The following is a 20,977-nucleotide window of genomic DNA, read 5'->3' on the forward strand; positions in this document are numbered from 1 at the left end:
TCAAGCAGGAAGGCGGAACAGTAATACTGGTGGCTCCGGCTTGGCCCAGACATCATTGGTTCACCAACATACAGAATCTGGCAATAGGCAGTCCGTATCCTCTTCCTCTATGGCAGGATCTGCTAACGCAGGGCCCCTGCTTTCATCTGGACTTACCTCATCTGGCTTTGACGGCGGGGCTCTTGAATCTTCCATCCTAAGAGCAAAAGGTTTTTATAATTCCGTATTTCACACGATGCTTAGGACACAGAAGCCTGTCTCTGCCCACATCTATTTACAGAATCTGGCATTCTTTTGGGTCAGTGGTGTTCCCACAGAAAGTATGATCCTAAGGTGTTTAGGATCTCCAGGCAGGTTTAGACTGTGGTCTCCGCCTGGCTTCTTTGAGTGCGCACTGTCAGTATGGTTCCAGAAGAAGATTGCCTCCTTACCAGATGTTACAATTTTTTTTCCAAGGAGTTCAGCGAATTCAAACTCCTTTGTTCCACCGGTAGCACTGTGGGATTTGTCTTTGGTTCTTAAGGGGCTACAAAATCCCCCATTTGAATCTCTAGACTCTGTTGATTTTAAGTGGTTGACAGCGTGGTCCCTTTTTTCTTCTCGCTATCTCTTCTGCTCGCAGTGTCTCTGATTTGGCAGCGCTTTCTTGTTGCTCTCCATTTTTGATTTTTCACCAGGATAAAGCTGTTCTTCGTACAAGGGAGGGTTACCTTCCTAAGGTAGTGTTCTGTTTTCATGTAAATGAAGAAATTGTAATTCCAACTTTTCAGGCTCCAGATTTTTCTGTAGGTGAAGCCTCCCTGGATGTAGTTTGTGCTCTCCGTATTTATGTGGAATGCACAAACTCTGTTTCAGATGCTCTTTTTGTATTATATGGTCTTCACAAACGAGGATGGCCAGCTAATAAACAGACTATATCGAGAAGGCTACGCATGACTGATCTCCCTGTCCCAAACATGGTGAGAGCACATTCTACTTGGTTTGTAGAGCCATCGTGGGCATTTAGTCATGGTGCCTCTGCTGAACAATTGTGCAAGGCAGCCTCGTGGTCTTATGTCCACACTTTTCTTAGGTTTTTTGCCTTTGATACTTTTGCCTCTCAGGATGCTTCTTTCGGGCTACGAGTTCTCCTTTCTGCTCAGCAGCGTCCCCCACCGTAGGAGAACTGCTTTAGGACACCCACATGGTATCCCTTTGGATCCTGAAGAAGAAAAGAGTTATGGTAGACTTACCTAGATAACTCCTTTTCTTCAAGGTTCATAGGGTCCACAGGACACTCACCCTGATGCACCTGGCTGCATTGGGTATTTTTTCTTTCGGTCACAGATTCCCTCATTTTGTGTAAGTGTGTTTATGGTCTACGATTGCTCTTCCTTCTCCTGCCTTGAGACTTGTTAACTAAACTGAAGTCCTATTTATAGGGGTGGGGTATCTATGGAGGAGGACCCGGGGCATCCTGGGAGGTGAAGCTTTAATTGTTTGGTGCCTGGTCTCCAACCATAATATCCCCATGGTATCCCTGTGGATCTCGAAGAAAGGGAGTTACTTAGGTAAGTCTACCATAACTCTAATTATTTCACCGATCTCCTATGGATTATGGAACATCGAGACTGCCAGCTGGTAATTCCAGCCAGCGGATCACCGTTTCCGATCCAATCACAGGATTTGGCAATTTGTCAGCTGGTGTATGGGGGGGCCTTTAGCCATTGTAGCCTATGGGCAACGTTATACAAAGTTTTCTTGCCAGTCTCCGCATGCACATGCATGGTAGCTGTGCCTGGATCTAAACCCAGAAGTAAAATACTTGCATTAGCCATCACTTTACTTTTTACACATTGCTCTTATCGGAGACCCTGTCCTTGCATGTGAATTTTGGTAAATTCCGACGATACATAATTCCTTGTTGCAGTGAAATGTGATGATTGGTCCAAATTACAATTTCTTGAAATTTGTAAATATGCCCCCATGTCGGCACCACAGGTGTGTAGTATACCTCCCAACTTTCTTCAAGTGTGGAACAGGACCTTCACACGGGCATCCAGAAAATGGGGGTGTGGCCTTTGGGGGCAAAATGCCGTGCTGCGTGTGGGATGGCGGGACAGTGCCCGCAAAGTGGGATGGTTGGGAGGTATGATGTAAGCATACATATAAAAATAGCTATGCAGCCCACACTGGGATTTATTTATGAAATGCTGCTTCTTCCTGGTGAGTTGCAGGTGATCATTTAAAATGGAACCTGCAGTCAGTGTAAAGTCTGGCATGCTTTACACTGACTGCAGGAGCCGATTTAAATTTTCACCTTCAACCTGCTGGAAGCAGCGGCTTACAAAATTAAAAGGCACTTTCACGCTGTCTATGCTTCACTAGGCATCTGCTGTCAGCAGTAAGTAGGAAGTTAATGAAACAGGACAGAAGCTTCAGAACTTAATGGAAGGTCATTGAACCTTCACAGCCGTCCAGACCAAACTTCAGGCTCCCAACTCTTTCCTGTTTCCTGCTTTGCAGCTGAAGATACAGGACTATTTTACACCTTGCAGCTTTCCTAACATCCTCCACACATGCTGTAAGGGGCACACTTCTCTTGCTTTGTGCATTTTCTCACCTTTATGGATCTATTCAGACTCCGCTACTGAGGATAATTGTAATTTCTTAAGTTATTTAGGTAGTACTGACATAATACAGCACTTAACAGAGAATAATCATTCATTGTCCATGCCCAAGTAGAGCTTACAATCTATATTCACATGCATTTCACATTTAATTAGAAGCCAATTAACCTACCAATATGGCAACAGAATCAGGTGCCTTTGCTTTGTGTGGCATAAAGAAAAATTCTGTTAAGTGCCCTTGGTGTTGTTATGTCATGTCTCCACTGTACTGCAGTTATGGCCCTGCCCTGATTCCTAATTGCCCAATGCCGGTAGGTATGCAGCCCATCAGTTTGCTAGGAATCACTGAGGACTTGCCTGTCTAATATTCCTTATGTGCTGCTTGAAATCATGTCTTGTCTGTGGGGCCAATGCATAATTGTACGCTATAAGCATCCGAAAGCGCAACATCTGATCATCACCATCGGCTATCTGAGTAAGCCTTAGCTTACTCAGCATGACCACCAGAACTGCTCATGCGGTGCCAGGAAATCTGCGTTAGGAGACGCAGACCCTAACCTTGGCTCACCTACAAATAGGACAAGTCCCCATTTTGTAAAATAATCAATGTTTCCACCCTTGCCCCCCAAACAGCAGCAGCATGTCATTCATGCTGTGGCTTAGAGGGCACTGCAAGCGATCTCGCAAGACCTAACCGGTCATGCGCAGTCCTCCCCGCCATTGGTGTAAACCATCGGGTTTTGCGTACAAGTCTGAAATGAATCCGGCCCCGTGTGTAACTGGCAGCTCTACTTTACAATTACCTCCAGGAACATTTTGCTGCTGAGCAAGTGCCCTGAATCGATCACTTCATATGTGATGCTGTTCAAATTACCCATGATCTACTACAGACCCCCCTACATCAGAGTTCCCAAACTCTGCCTTTGCAGTCCAGGTTTTAAGAATATCCAGGTGTGAATCCAGATTGTTCAGAGTTTCTCAAACTCTGTCCTCAGGACCCCACACAGGTCACGTTTTCCAGATCACCCAGCAGGTGCACAGGTGTACTCATTACTCACGGACACATTTTAAAAGATCCACAGGTGGAGATAATTATTTCACTTGCGATTCTGTGAGGAGACCTGGAAAACATGCACTGTTTGGGGTCCTGAGGACTGAGGCCCTGATTCAGAGCCGGATGCTCTGACAGAGCGCTCACTCTGAATCAAGGTGGTTTTTGGTGTTTTTCAGAACGGCCTCCTGGCCGCTCGCATAGCTGTGGGTGACCACCCACAGCTATAGCGAGCAGCCATGATGATGGCCGCGATGGTCAAGACCATCACGACCATCGGGCTTGCGACGAGACCCTTGTGGTAGGGCCTCATGGCCGCAAGCCCCAGAGAGCTTTCGGCTCTAACAGAGCTGGAAGCTCTCCACTGACATCACTTGTGATGTCAGTGGGGCCGCCCCCAAATGACAGGCATTCTCATGGGAACGCCTCCGATTGGGCAGCCACCCCCCCCGGCCCGCCCACCAAAGGGGGCGAGCTGTCACTCAACATCGACAGCTCACCCCCTTTGGTGCGAGAACTGGAGTGCCCGTCCCTATCCGGGTCTCGCTGATGCGCACAATGGAGCCAGCTCCGTCGTGCGCATGCGCACTGGCCCACCATCGACCCGGTTGCGAGTGCACAGGTCTGAATCAGGCCCTGAGTTTGAGAACTTGTGAGATAGTTCTTTCAAATTGACTGAGGTGCTAATTGAGTCACCTGTGCTCCAGCATAACATCTTTAAAACCTGGATTGTAGTGGCGGAGTTTGGGAAACTGCCCTACACAATGTGTTGAATGAACTTGGTCTTATTGTACTTCTTTTTCTGCATTTTACAGTCTCTCACACAGATTAGCATCCTATATAAAGATGACAATACAGTGCATGTGGTTGCTAAAGTCAGCTATAGAAAAAGAGAGACATATACTGTACATGGGACGTGTGAGAGAATTTACACAGCTCCAATGGGGGCAGGGACTGAGGTGAATAATTAAATCTCTATAGTGGTGCTATATAAATGAGCAATAATAAATAATATTACAGACAACAGTTGCAGACTGGTAATACAGGAAAAAGTATAGTCTGGGTCCTGCACTGAGGAGAATCCGATGAAAGCCAAACAAAATAAGATTATAAGACAAACTGTGTCAGCCCAAAGCCCCCAGACAGCCTGTCCTGCGTTCTTTATGGATCTGGAAACAGGAAAACATTCCTGAACGAGAGACCTAAGTGGTTTTGAACGTTCCAAATGAAAACAGTAAGTGAAGCCATTACTTTTATGATGGCTTCCTGTTTTAGCAGGTACAATGTGTAACACACACAGGAAGTGAGGCATTCGGGGGTGATACTATTCCGGTGTCTTGTTTCAGTGACCGAAGTCCCCCAAATAATCTAGTGATGCCTGCGATGATTACAGCAGAAGGAGACGTTGCCTTGTTAGCGTGTTATGGGATCATACTCACTGGCCGTCTAATATTGCCCTTGCTCAAAAATAGTGATCATAGTAATAGAATTATCCTCATTATTAGAAACCCTGATCCCAATTTTGGGAGGTATGCTGCACTCATCCAATAATGATAAACACCAGATAGAGCATGAATGCAGCTTAGCTAACTATGAGCCTCATTTATGAACATAACCTATTACCAGCAGCATATTTTGTTTGGTATCGTAGTCATACAAAGGAATATGCCACTGGTATTCATCATTACTTCCCTCACCAGCCGCGGCTCCTGCTCTGTTGCTGGCAGTAACTGGTTTCTGTATCATGTATATACGCATTACACATTCTCGCAGTGGGGACCCGGCAGTGCCTGGAAGGCTGTACTGAAGCCGTAAAGGCTGCGGCCGAGTCCCCATTGCCCTCATCATCTAAAGATGGCGAGAGCGATAAAGTGACAAACCGTGGTAATCTTAGATTATCGCTGTTTGTTAAATCTTAAAAGCAGGACATAAGTGAGTGCTAAAGGGGTTTTGTCTCGTTCAGAAATGGGGCCCTATTAAACTTAAAAAATGTATTACCTAAAACTATTGTGAGGATTGTCTGTTCAAGCATACTGTAGTTTAAACTGTAGATCATACCTGCCAACTCTCCCTCATTGTCAGGGAGACTCCCTGAAATAGCAGCAATCTCCCTGTCTCCCTGAAGAGTCTACCAATTTCCCTCATTTCACCTTACCCCCATTATGACACTGTTATATAAAAGAAAAAACAGAGATATATACATTCAGATAGGATCATTAGTATAATTTCCATGCATTGGTTATAAGGCACAATGGCCCTCATTCAGAGCCACTCGCTAGCGGCAGTACGCTCGTTCCGAGCGATGTTCGCACATCTGCGCATGCGTACGGTTTTTAGTACGCATGCGCGAACCAGTCAGTGCGGCCGAAAATCGTTGGTACGCAATATAGCGAGGGCCTGCTATTTTGAGTGACAGAATGAGGCGTATGTGGGTGGTAACAGGGGAAGGTGCTTGAAAACGGGGAGTGGAGATCCGAACGCAGGCGTGCTTAAAGGTCAAAACGGGCGTTTTAAGGGAGTGCATAATTAATACAGCAGCGTCATTGACCACGTCACTTGGTTTTTTTTAACACAGAACTGCTCGCAAAATAGCGGTTGAAAACACCAACCACAGAATAGCGAGCAGTTCATACGCTGTACGATGTACTCGATTAATCTAATAAATAGCGGACATGACGTATGGTGCGTGCGGCCAGGGGGCGTTTTTATCAAATAAACGAGCGTATGTTTTGCTCGCTTGTTCAGACTTAGAGGTGGGAACAGACTGCAATTTGCGAACGGATCATTTGAATAGCCACCCCTTGTTTTTGAACGAACGACCACAAATAGCGAACGGCTCTGAATCAGGCCCAATGATCCCTATGGCTACATGCATTTTCTGAGAAGTATCAGTGTGTTTTCATCAACAAGTAGATCTTACCAACTGCTTTGGGGCTCATTTATATGTGGATATAAGTCAATTTTATGACACGCCTCTCAGATGTAGCAGTACACGCCCACTTTACCACCACGCTCATAAGTGTTGCTTTCACAATCTCCCTGAAATGCTTTTTTAAAAGTAGGCAAGTAAGCTGTAGATAGATCAGAAAAACTGCCACAAACCTGTAACCAATGAGAGCATTAGAATGTTCACAGGGATAGGTCAACCTTTAGCCAATCAGGCGTTAGAATAAGAGATGCAGGGTCGGCTCTAGGGGTGTTCGACCAGTGCGGTCGCACAGCGGCACCACCCGTAGAGGGCGCACCTCTCCCCAGCATTCCGATTTCAGCGGGACAGTAATGTCCCACTGTTCCACCTGCGACTGGTCAAATCGGGAGGTTGGGGACCCCCACCGCCGCATCTGTGCGGCGGCGCCGGACCCCCGGACTGTGAATGGATGAAGCGCGCGCATCCATTCACTGATGGGCTTTACCCCCAGGCTGATGTTATTTGGAGGCGTGCCATGTGGGCACGCCTCCAAATAATGTCATGTAGGGGGTGGGGCCTGATAATTAGGCCACACCCACAAATTTTGCTATGTTAGGGCGCGTTATTAAGGGGCGGCACAGGGTGCTCCAACCCCTGGAGCCAGCCCTATACAGATGGTTATTTGTTTAGTATTTATTGCAGGTTATTTATATAGATTTATAGGAAATATTTATTTTCCCATCAGTCACTGCCCCAGTGGATCTTGCAATCTATATTCCCTACCACACATTTAATTAATTTACCGATGTGTATTTAGAGTGTGGGAGGAAACCAGTGCATCGGGAAAAATCCATACAAACACAAAGAGAACATGCAAACTATACACAGAGCCAAAAGTTGGCAGTGAACCCATGATGCCAGCCACTGTGGCTGTAGCCAATCAAAACATTGGCATGCTTAAAGGGCAAAAGCAACATGTTACCAATCAGAGTATTAAAATGTATACAGGGCTAGACCAACCTGTAGTCAATCATACCATTAGGTTTCACACTTGCTCCAATGACCCTGGTAATTGTTTGTGAACGTGCAGCAACCCAGGTTACTGTGCATTGTGAAAGGGCCTAATTGAAATAAGCCGGCATTTCAACCATGGCCACAAGAAGGGTTGAATGCTTGTTCTAACCAGCTCGCGGTGCGCTGTAAACGGGTGACCCGGGTCGATGCGACCTGGGTACCATTCTATGCATAGGAAGAGCTGATGCCAGCTCATCACGGGATGCTGGTGACATCATCGACCAGGCATTAGTGCCGGGTCGCACCCGGAATGGGCGCGTGAACAAAATCCTGGGTGTGACCCGGCACACAGATGTAAAAGTGGTATAATGCTTACCATACACTGTAAGATAAAACTCACCATAAGACAGAGACCAATTGTCAGATTGCCATACACTGTCAGATAATTGGTCTGCCTGTCTGATGGTGAGTACATATGAACACAAATTATTGCATCTGTTGGGCATGCTGAAAGCAGGGGCATTTTAAGAGAGGAGGGGGCCCATGTTCATTCCCCGTCCGGGGCCCACTCATCTATCCCCGGCAGCAGACAGACGCATCTGACCGCCGACCACATCGTCAGTATATGAGTGTGCCTAGAGTCTACTGCGCAGGTTGCCGGGGAAATGGTGTGGCCGCCATTTTCCCGGCAATTTCTTCACTGTACAAAATGCCGGAAAAATGGCCACGGCGGACATTTTCCGGCGTTTTGTGCAGAGCTAAGACATCCTGTGCAGGACCTCGACATATTAGATAATATGGGTGCAGGCTGCCCAGGGGCCCGTGTGCATCCATTATAGATACACCCCCGGCTGGAAGATTTTTTTCATGCCTATCAGAGCAATAATTGTCGCTAGGTCGCAGCCATGAACCATGCAATTATCTGCCCTCTCAGCCAATAATTGGTTGATCTGGCCGATAACTGCACAGTTTATGGCCAACTTACCATCTAGATGATCAGAGGACAAGACGATTTATAGAGTTTTATACCCCTTTTACACAGAGCTAAAAATCCCGGGTCTGATCCGTATTGGAACCCTGTTCCAACCTCCGGGTCAGATCTTGAACTTTAGTATAACAGTGGTATTACTAACCTGTATCCAATTAAAGCCTTAGGGACCCATTTATTAAGGATCGCATTTTGCAATGCGATCAGGGCATGCAGTACCGCCCATGATCGCATTGCAAAATGCGATCATACCGGCCGAATGTATGACCCGGCACATGCAGGGAGATGGGCTCCGAAAAGAGCCCGTCCCTGCGATGTGGCCGGAGAGCATTCCGGGCTGCTGCGCATGCGCAGTCCCGCGGACTGCACATGAGCGGCGCCCATTGCCGGCGGAGGGATCTGGAAGATCCCTCCGCCGGCTGAAATGCGGGTAAGTGCCCATAGGACACAGCGGCTAACGCTATCTTCAGATAGCGTTAGCTGCTGGGGTCAATATCGGGAATGTTTCGCATTCCCGATATTGATACATTTTGCAGCATCGCATCCCCCATAGAAACCTATGGGGGAGGCGGCTGCCGGCGGCAATGGAGGGATCGCAGCAGGTATCGGAGATACCTGCTGCGGTCCCTCTTTCATACATCCGGGGGATACTAAGTATTTGAGGTAAACCCCCGAAAACAGGTGTTTTCGGGGAATTTACCTCACATGCACTTTGATAAATGGGCCCCTTAGAATGTTTATGTTGCTAGACAAACCTGTAGCTAATCTGTTCATTAGCATGCATACAGGGCTGGACCAGCCTGTAGCCAATCATAACATTACAAGTGTTTACAGGGCAAAATCAACATGTAGGAAATCAGTGCATATGAATGTATTATAATAATGTTAACCAAATTAGAACAATCTATAGCCAATCAGATCGTTAAAATGCATACAGGGCTAGACCAGCTTGTAGCCAATCATTACATTAGAATTTGTACAGGTCAAAACCAGGTCATAACATGTTTGCCAAGTTGCCAATCATAACATTAAAACATTTGCAGGGCTAGACCAACATATAATAAAACCGAGCACATGAATATTTACTAAGTTAGACCAATCTATAGTCGAAGCATTACATTAGAGTGTTTATAGGGCTAGATCAACTTGTAGCCAATCAGAGCATACAGAACTAGCCCAGTCTGTAGAACAGAGGTACCCAAATGCTGTCCTCAAGGTACCCAACAGTTCACATTTCAGAGATATCCAACCTGATCTGTTGGGGTGTCTTGGTTATGCTTAAAACCTGGACTATTAGGATGCCTTGAGGACCGAGTTTGGGAACCTCTGAACTACACACAACATTAGTGATGGCCTTATACTACAGACAGCATTAATGACCTCCAAATACTACAGACAACATTAGTGCCCACAATATACTACAGACAGCATCAGTGACCACTATATTATTATTATTATTATTATTATTATTATTATCCTTTATTTATATGGCGCCACAAGGGTTCTGCAGTGCCTCACAAAGTACATTAACAAATGAGCAAACTTGTAAAACAGCGACTTACAGTACAAGACAATACAGAATAAGAACATAGTTTATAAACATTGCTGCAGCGATCATAACACCCAAAACAGCAGCAGGGCATCAGCTACCAAGAGGGGTATTCAATATGAAACGTTAACTTCACTGTCGAAGTTAACGTTTCATATCGGAGTTTTTACCTGCATTATCGTATCGGGCGCGCTCCCGCTTATACCCGTATTCAATAAAAAATTAACGAAAACGGGAAACTCCGAAGTTGGATTTTCGGAAAGTTACGATTTTTTCCTTAAAAACATTATAAGACCCCCCTAAAGTTGTAAAAACATGGGGGAACACTATGGGTACCCCCGTTTTAGCCTTTAATTGAAAGTCGGGGATTTAAATAGCCGCAGCAGGTGTTTTTTTCCGACATTGAAGAAGTGATGCAGAAGAGCACTTAGGTTATTTTTTTCGTATTTTTAAGTGGTCCCATCAAATTTGGGGTACATGAAAATGGGTACTAGCATATTTTTAAGTCCCTAAAATAAGTTTTTAAAAATTCTGCATTTGTGCACCTGCCGCTATAATTCTACTCTAGAAAACATATGCCGCAGAATAGCCCTGAACCTATTTCCCTATTGTTAAACAATTTTTTCCCTTTTTTTTTTTTTCACCCCAAATTTTCAATTAATTTTTTGGGGTGTCCCTATTTTTTTTTTTACTTTTTTTTGACACAGTTCATTTTTAAATGTCATTCCCAGGGGTGCAGGCTATTTTTTTTAGGCCTGCACCCCTAAACCCCAGTTCTGCACTTTTTTCGACACCTATTCAATGGTGAAAAGTTATCCCCGTTTTTTATCAAAACTGCGACAAGTCTTTGAAATTGAATACGGTGTAAAAGTCAAACCTGCGATAATGACATCAAAAGTGCGATATTAACGCAAAAACAATGTTATCGCTCCCATATTGAATACCCCTGCAAGTGTTTTGAGTAGATGATCGTATGAGTGAGTGAGGTAAGGAAAAGCACTTAAGGGAAGAGGGCCCTGCTCGTGAGAGCTTACATTCTATATATACAGTCAGCATTAGTGACCACCATATACTATAGACAGCAATAGTGAGCGCCATATACTACTCATAGCATTAGTGACAGCCACATATTACAGACAGCATTAGTGGCCCCCATATACTACAGCCAGAATTAGTCACCATATACTACAGACAGCATTATTGACCCCCATGTACTACACACAGCATTAGCGACAGCACCCTGGTTACTACATACTTTTCTTCTTCATATGTTAATAGTATTTTCACTAATAGTGGGTAGCACCTCACAATAGCCTCACTGTATTCTGTTGGAATAACACCAATTTATACATTAAGCAATACTCGAGCATAGGACCATATAAAAAGAGGACATCATACAATTACAATACTGGTGCAGGCATTTCTAAACATTATAGACCTCCATATACTATAGACAACATTAGTGAATGCCATATAATACAGACAGCATTAGTAACCCCCATATACTACAGAGATCATTAGTGATCGCAGTATAATAAGGACTGCTTTAGTAACCACCTTATACTACAGACAGTATTAGTGGCCTCCATAGACTACAGACAGCATTAGTGACTGCCATATAATACAGACAGCATTAAATTCCTAATTACATCACTTGTTCTAATAGAAATCCTAAGTAACCCCATTAAATCATTAACTCCTTACTCCTTCGCCCCTTATTCTTATGCATGCACAGACAGACATGTGAAACAGGGGCCATGGAGGATATTGGTGCAGAGCAGGGCCACTGGAAGAAGTCGGGGATAACTGTGTGCTGACCACCCCCTCCCTGATCTCTGGTATTGCAGGTGAGACAGCTGCAGCTACATATCACTAAAATGTATTTTCCATATGATAAGTTATATCCCAAAGTCCCTTTTGAGTGTCTTAATTTCTAAATTATATATATATATATATATATACAGTCAGGTCCATAAATATTGGGACATTGACAGAATTTTCATATTTTGGCCTCTATTCACCACCACAATGGCTTTGAAATGAAACAAACAAGATGTGCTTTAACCAGGGGCGTATTTCCCTATTGGCCAGGATGGCACTCGCCAGGGGCGCCAGCCAGTTGGGGCGCTGACACCACCCGGCAGTGCCACCCACGGCCAGCGGTAGCGGAACCCCCCCTGACGGATCAAATTGTTTTCTTTAGAGACGGAGACAACTGTCTCCATCTCTCCACCAGCCACAGGCCACCCACCATAGTCAGAGCTGCCTGCCCGGACAATGCCTCTTTAGCTGTCAGCGCTTCCGCGTCATACCACCTGACGCGCAAGCACTGACAGCTGAACCGGCAGGGTCCGGGCAGCGCGCCTGTGCTGCAGTCTTTCAGAGGGAGCATGTCAGCATTGGAGAAGGCGGATCATGGCCGTCCAGCAGCCCGGCACCTAGGGGGAGGTCCAAGCAGCATAGCCCAAACGTGTGTGTGTGTAAGTATGCTTTCTGAATGCTGTGTGTGTTGTACTGAATGTTGTGTGTGTGTGCTTTTCCTCCTTATTAATACTTGCCTCTGCCACTATAAGGCGCTTGTCATATATATATAGGGGACAAGGGTAAGCACCTTATAGTGGCAGAGGCAAGAATTAATTAGGAGGAAAAGCACACACACGTATATATATTTTAGAAACCCCCCACTAAAAATCCTTTGTTCGCCACTGGCCAGTTCTGCCAAAAGTCTGATGTCAGTCATAAGCATCATTGCTGGACAGCGAGGGAGGGGGAGGGATTGACACTCGTACAACTATTACGGTGTCTGTTTACTAACTGCCAATGGGGTGGGGGGCGCCAGGCCCCTATTTTGCCAGGGGCGCTCAGACCTCTAGATACACCCCTGGCTTTAACTGCAGACTTTCAGATTTAATTTGAGGGTAATTACATCCAAATCAGGTGAACGGTGTAGGAATTACAACGGTTTCTATATGTGCCTCCCACTTTTTAAGGGGCCAAAAGTAATGGGACTATCAACTCAAAAGCTATTTCATGGACAGTTGTGGGCTATTCCCTTGTTATTTCATTATCAAATAAGCAGGTAAAAGGTCTGGAGTTGATTCTAGGTGTAACATTTGCATTTGGATCAGTTGCTGTCGACTCGCAATATGAGATCCAAAGAGCTGTCACTATCAGTGAAGCAAGCCATCATTAGGCTGAAAAATCAAAACAAACCCATCAGAGAGATAGCAAAAACATTAGGTGTGGCCAAATCAACTGTTTGGAACATTCTTAAAAAGAAAGAACGCACCGGAGAGTTCAGCAAAATCAAAAGACCCGGAAGACCATGGAAAACAACTGTGGTGGATGACAGAAGAATTATTTCCCCGGTGAAGAAAAACCCCTTCACAACAGTTGGCGAAATCAAGAACACTCTCCAGGAGGTAGGTGCATATGTGTCAAAGTCAACAATCAAGAGAAGACTTCACAAGAGTGAATATAGAGGGTTCACCACAAGATGTAAACCATTGGGGAGCCACAAAAACAGGAAGACCAGATTAGAGTTTTCCAAACAACATCTAAAAAAGCCATTACAGTTCTGGAACAACATCCTATGGACAGATGAGACAAAGATCAACTTGTACCAGAGTGATGGGAAGAGAAGAGTATGGAGAAGGAAAGGAACTGCTCACGATCCAAAACATACCACCTCATCAGTGTAGCATGGTGGTGGTAGTGTCATGGCATGGGCATGTATGGCTGCCAATGGAACTGGTTCCCTTGTATTTATTGATGATGTGACTGCTGACAAAAGCAGCAGAATGAATTCTGAAGTGTTTCAAGCAATATTATATGCTCATATTCAGTCAAATGCTTCAGAACTCATTGGACGGCGCTTCACAGTGCAGATGGGCAATGACCCGAAGCATACTGTAAAAGCAACCAAAGAGTATTTTAAGGCTAAAAAGTGGAATGTTATGCAATGGCCAAGTCAATCCCCTGACCTGAATCCGATTGAGCATGCATTTCACTTGATGAAGACAAAACTGAAGGTAAAATGCCCCAAGAACAAGCAGGAACTGAAGACATTTGAAGTAGAGGCCTGGCAGAGCATCACCAGGGATGAAACCCAGCGTCTGGTGATGTCTATGCGTTCCAGACTTCAGGCTGTAATTGCCTGCAAAGGATTTGCAACAAAGTATTAAAAAGTGAAAGTTAGATTTAGGATTGTTTAGTTTGTCCCATTACTTTTGGCCCCTTAAAAAGTGGGAGGCACATATAGAAACCGTTGTAATTCCTACACCGTTCACCTGATTTGGATGTAATTACCCTCAAATTAAATCTGAAAGTCTGCAGTTAAAGCACATCTTGTTTGTTTCATTTCAAAGACATTGTGGTGGTGAATAGAGACCAAAATATGAAAATTCTGTCAATGTCCCAATATTTATGCACCTGACTGTATATATATATATATATATATATATATATATATATATATACTGGGTGTGTGTGTATGTATATATATATATATATATATATATATACACACACATGTATAAAATAGTTTTTCTATAGCTCCACCCCCAGTAGGTCCACCCACAGTTCCCGTACCTATTTTTCCAGGGAACTAGCCCTAGGTAGAACCATTGAATCTCCACCTCCATCAATGGTTATTAACCATCGATTGTCAAAGGCCATTCTTTCTAAGGAGATCTGCGCATGCATGACCCGGAAAGCCAGTTCACGCATGTGTAACGGAAGGGTGTGGTTCATTAGATCCACAATAAAAAGAACTACAATGTATGGGTTAACACCAAATGGTCGACAGTCAATAGGTCAACAGGTACAAAATGTCGACATGGATGTAGGTCGACACAAATATGGTTGACACATGTTTATTTTTTTTCCTAACCCTAACTGCCCCTCCTAGTGCTATAACCATAACTGTTGGGGTAAGTGCCTTATCCTAATGGTCCCTCCTAGTGCCTAACCTTAATCGTCCTTCCTAGTGCCTAACCCCACGGTAAGTACCTAACCCTAAAGAAAAAAAAGTGTTGACCATTCACATGTTGACCTATTGTGCCTGTCAACCTAAACCCATGTCGACCTTTTGTGCTCTGATCTTTAGTACTTGTTTACAGTTTGTCCCTGCAGACCATCGGGTAGCGACCTATTGCTTTTCGACCTTTTTACTGTCGACCTTTCATCCGGAACCCGTAGCGGAATTGTAAACCCAGGCTTGGACTTTCATTTCCACTGAGTCAGTAGTTCACGAAGTGGGCACCATGGCACCTTGGGGTGACGCAGGGCACTGCAAGGGTGCCAGGGGTTGCTGGTCCACTACCAAATCCCAATATTTATTGTCAATGTGATAGAGAACATCAGTGCTGGTGGCTGTTAATGATCAAATATGTGGACCAACAAAAGAGGGAAGGGGATTGAAATGCCGGAGGCTTTTTAGCCGCCGGTTCAAATCCCGACAGCGGCAGGTAAGTCACCTAACCATCCCCCCCCTGCCCCCCCCCTTACCCCTGCAGCTAAGTGCTAGGGATGGCCAGACTCGCCTCGATCGGCCCGTCGTCCTTCGGCACTCCGGCGTCGGGATGAAGATAGACCTCGGTATTTCAACGCCTATCTTCTGTCCCTTGCTGGTCTTCTGGTGTTGGTATATAGGCCGGCTGCATTTAGACCGCCGGTCTATTACCTACATCCCACAAAAGAGGTACCTCGTCCACAACCACATAGTTGAATCTAAGGATGACAGGTAAGCACAATTTACTTCATTTAATAATGTTTGCTCTTTAATATGAAACTTTTGGCCTAGGGGTGCCATGAAAAAATGCTGATACTCTAGGGCATCGTGATACAAGACAGTTTGGGAACCACTGCACTGAATGATAAAAATATATAGGTAAATAAAATGTTTACAAATACAAATATTTTAAACTAATTGCCTATTAAAAAACATGCCTTACCTACTGTAAATGTAAAAATTCCACTGATGGTGATAGCAGAAGAATGTATTATCCTTGTACGATATACTTTCACCAGCGAGTTTAGAGCTGGCAATTGCAGTGCTATAGCCAGGGGAGTAGAGAGCACCGCTGGGCCCATATAAAGAAGGGGCGTGGCCTAATCGCGGGTGGTGAGGCCACGCCCCCTTGAGAAAAAAACCCTCATAAAACATACTTTTGCAGCACCAGGGAGGGGGTGCTGTGAGCCCCTCAGCCCGGCGCAAAGCCGGGGGGGTGCAATCAGGGTGATCACTCCCCCCCCCCCCCCTCAGGCATAGGAAATTGCTGTGGCTGCTGCTTAGCAGCCACGAAGGGAGGGGGGCGGCGCCGGGCCCCTCTGAAAGCCCAGGTCCGGGTAAATTGTATCCGCTCCCCAATCTCTCGGTGCCTCTGGCTATAGCCAGGGCTGTCCCCTTGATGCAAAGCACTATGGAGCCCATTTATCTATAAATATGACACGGCCACTTAACTCCCAGCAAATTGCAGGGTCGGACTCTTTCAGAGCCCCTGTCTTTGCATGTGCTATTTGTTAAATCCGGCCGGTATGAAGGCATCCTGCAGTGTAAGGTGCTGCCAATGAATATTGAATTATCTGGGCGTTGGAAAACGATGGGCTCCCCAGAGGAGAAGATAAGATGAAGTACATCTTATGCTGAAGATGATGATTTACCGGTGTCATCTGAATACATAGACAAAAGTTAAGTATACAGTATACTTTGTATGTTGTTTATTGTTTGTTACTTGTAAATAAAGTTTTTTTATTTGTACTCACTCATATTGGTCACATGGGTACTATTTCATTTCGATCAGAACGAAACCCACCGTTATGCAAAATTCTATCATTAATAAATGTGCCCCTATTTCTGGGGGAAAGCACCTGTTTTCTACGGAGACTAGAATTTTCGCCCTTTTATAAATAGCGCCCTATAAGACTCAAAAATACCATCAGTACAGTGATTATTTATAGCTGATTGCTGATTTGGGGTTGTAAGAGGGACAACGCCCTTTATATTTTTAAGATCCACAGTAACGGTAAGGAGGGATGTATATAAATAATAATATTAATGTATAGTCATAAAACTGAAGTTAAGAGGGTGACCCATAGCTGTCATTTATACTGCTATTATTAGCCAATAGTGATGTCATCGCTATCAATAAACAGTGACATCATCGCTCTACAGTTGATTTTAAAAATTATAATGTTCTGCATTCTTTGTCATAATAGCTACAAGGCAGAAAAGCGCCATGCTGGATAATGGTCATTGTTTGACAGGAACTTGAACATGGAAAAAATTAACTGTATAGTCGCTGTTTGCATTGGCCTGGTTTCCTGGACACGTTAGGTGAGTGAAGGCCAACTAGTGGTAGAGCTGCACCGTTTGTGTATGGTGAACGCCCTACACATTGTTTACATTGAAAAACAAGCAGAAGACAAAAGAGGAGATGATTCTACAGAGTTCAGCTCTAGCTTTAGGGCTGGGAAAATAAGCAATGTGTGTTCTCTCCTAAGTTTCTGTTTGGCATTTGCTTGGTTCTGATGTATTAAGAACTAGGGCGCCCGTGTGCACCATGAAGCGGGCCCCCTGTACCTGATGAAATGTGCCTCTTGTCCCCGATGCGGTGCGCTGCGCTGGCTCCCTATGTGTTCTCCTGCGGCGTCATCTTACCTGTGATAAAATGAGAGACTCTGGCACAGTGTCATAGTCTTTGCTATCTCCTGTGCAGCGCCATCTTTCTGAATGCATCATTAACAAGATGGCGCCATACGAGGAGCATACAGAGCTGGAACACTGCACGGGGGATACACAGTGGTTGGTCCTGGGTGCAGGCTGTGCAATGCAGGGGCCCCATGGGCCCGTGTGCACTTCATACCCTGCACCCACACAGCCGGCACTAGGCATAGGCAAACTAAGCAACTGCCTAGGGCATTTGAAATGCATAGGGGCATCCAATTCCGCCTAGGGCCGGCAGTCGGCGGAGGTTTGGGGCAGGTACTGAGGCACGGGACACCTGCTGTCGGCAGGGGCGGCTGCTACTGCCACTACGCAGCATCCACTGTTTGCTACTGCCAGGCCAGATCGAAGCTGTCAGCTGAGCTCTGGTTGGGCCCAGCAGCAGCAAACATTGAGCGGGTAGTCAGCGGCAGAACAGCCAACAGTGGTTGTGGGGGTGGGGCACCTGGACAGCGGGGCTCTGCTAGTGGTTAGACGGACGTGATCAGAGCTCTCAGCTCCAATCAGGCAGCATCTGCAGCAGGCAGCTCAAAACCAGCAACAGCGGTGTGCCGCTGTGGGAGCAAGCAGGTCCAGGGAGCCAGAACAGAGTAGCAGACATTGCACAGTGGGGGCAGTAGGCACTGGGCATAAATAAAAATGGCCGCTGGACTATGGAGGAGGGCTGCTGTGCATGAGGAGGATTCAGCAGGAGCTGCAAAACAGCAGGGGCGGACGCACAGGCAGCCAACCAGCCAGCCAGCCAGTTTTAAAAAGTAAGTGACTGTGTTATAATAATGTTTTGATTAAAGTCAGCTCAGCATGTAGTGAGGAGTGCTGGTGCTGTGTGCTGGCCGCGTGAAGGGTGATCGGTGGTGGGTGTTAGGTGTAGCTGTGATCTGTGCTGCTGGATGAGGGGTGCTGTGCTCAGGGCAGTTTCTGGCCCATTTGGCTCCCAGTGCGAGCATTCAAAATGCGCCCCCCCCCCCCATTATAATATTTTCACTAAAAAATCTGTTGTGTGATTTTGCAGACAGCCTGCACCCCCCCCCCCACTGATATTGCGCAGTGCGCACACACAAGCAGCCTACACCCCCTCCCCCTTCGCGGAGGTTACCTTACCTGGTGTAGCTGCTTGTCCCAGGCCAGCCAGTCCGGACTCAGGAGTGCGGCACTGCGGCAGATGGGAGCGGTCGGACAGCCGGGGCCCCTGCTACCACCATGTGACTCAGTCACTGTGTAGGGCGCTGAGACCTGAATGAGGCGGCGGCCGCGCCCGCCGCGGGAGTCAATCTGAAGCGGCAGGTGGCAGCAGACGGAGTGGAGGCAGAAGCCAGACAGGGCAGGGAAGCGGACCCTCCTTCAGGACTCAGAGTCCGGCTGCGACCCGGGGGGAGTGGTGGAGCGGAGGACGGAGGTCTCTCCCTCTTAGCCGGCGCCCAGAGTGTCAGTGCGGCTGCTGTGAACGCCGAGCGGGAAGAGCGGCTTCCTGTCATGTGACAGTGCCACCCATGACGAGAGTAGGGAGGCGGTGATTGGACGTTGGCCGCGGATGTTGAGATCAGTGACAGGGTGGAGCGCCCCGTGCGATTGCACGGGTCGCCCGCCCCTAGAAACGGCCCTGGCTGTGCTGGGAGAGGACACATGGGTTCTGTATGAGGGGTGCTGTGCTGGGTGAGGGGTGCTGGATGAGAATTGCTGTGTAGAAGAGGGGTGATGGGTGTTGTTGGCTGCCTCTGTGATCTATGCTGCTGGGTGTTGGGTGCAGGGCCGTAGAGAGCCACAGCGGGCCCAGGTACAGAGGGGGCGTGGCCTAATCGCGGGAAGCATGGTCACGCCCCCTCGAGCAACAAATTTAAAAAACAAGTTTTGTAGCGGCGCTGTGCGCCGGGGAGGGGGTCGCTGTAAGCCCCACAGCCCGGCGCAAAGCCATGGGGGGCGCGATCAGTGTGATCGCTCCCCCCCCCACAGGCAAAGGAGACTGCTGTGGCTGCTGGTCAGCAGCCACGAGCAGTCTCCCACTGCAGCTCAGCACACACTGTGTGCTGGGCTGCTGAGAGAGAAAGAGAGAAGGGAGGGAGGAGCGGCACCGGACCCGGGCCCACGCCCACGCCGGGCCCCGGTAATCTGTATCCACTCCCCCCCCCCCTCTTGGCGCCCCTGGTTGGGTGCTGTGCTGTGAGACAGGGAAAGGAATGCTGGGTCAGAGGCGGAACTAGTGGTGGTGCAGCCAGTACATTGCACCGACCTGGGCAGCAGCAATGAAGGGACTTACAGCAACCAGCAGGATAATGAGTGTGACTGACTCATTTTACACTGTACACTGGCCATAACAAAGGAGGATGCCTGAATAGTTGTATATTTTGTACATTTAGCATGTGTTTCTTTAACAATAAAAAATAAGCCATAAACCACAGGTTCTCAAACTCGGTCCTCAGGACCCCAAACAGTGCATGTTTTCCAGGTCTCCTCACAGAATCACAAGGGAAATAATTAGCTCCACCTGAGGATCTTTTAAAATGTGCCAGTGCGTAATGACTACACCTGTGCTCCTGCTAGGTGATCTGGAAAATGTGAAGTCTGTGGGGTCCTGAAGACCGAGTTTGAGAACCACTGTCATAAACCAATGTGTTATTTTTGATGTCTGTGTATAAACACTAAGCTTGGTGGTGGGATTATCTGCTAGGGAGCACCAACAAAAATCTTGCCTAGGGCATCAAATTGCTTAGGGCCGGCTCTGTGCACCCATCAGGGACGGACTGAAGCTGGACATCCACTATACAATTTTCTGTCAGATATCTGTCCAATCTGGCTGGTTGGAATGAAAACCTGGTAATGTATGGGAGCAAATGACAGTCGATCATATGGTTTTAAACACTGAAACAAGGACAAAAAAAATTGTTCAAATTGGCTAAATATGTGTGTTTTAACCAATTTTTCTGAACAACCATTTTTGGTTATTTTCCTGTGATAGAGAGCAAATGGACGATTGTCATTTGCTCCCATACATTACCAGGTTTTCATTCCAACCAGCCAGATTGGACAGATATCTGACAGCTTGAGGCTGCAAAACAGCCCTGGCATGAGTTCCTGATGCAAAAAAGAGCGTAGCCTCAGCAGACAGGGGTGTGGCCTTGCCACACGGGGGTGTGG

Source organism: Taudactylus pleione, unplaced genomic scaffold (genome assembly GCF_031769625.1).
Source record: "Taudactylus pleione unplaced genomic scaffold, aTauple2 ptg000230l, whole genome shotgun sequence".
NCBI classification, from domain to species: domain Eukaryota; kingdom Metazoa; phylum Chordata; class Amphibia; order Anura; family Myobatrachidae; genus Taudactylus; species Taudactylus pleione.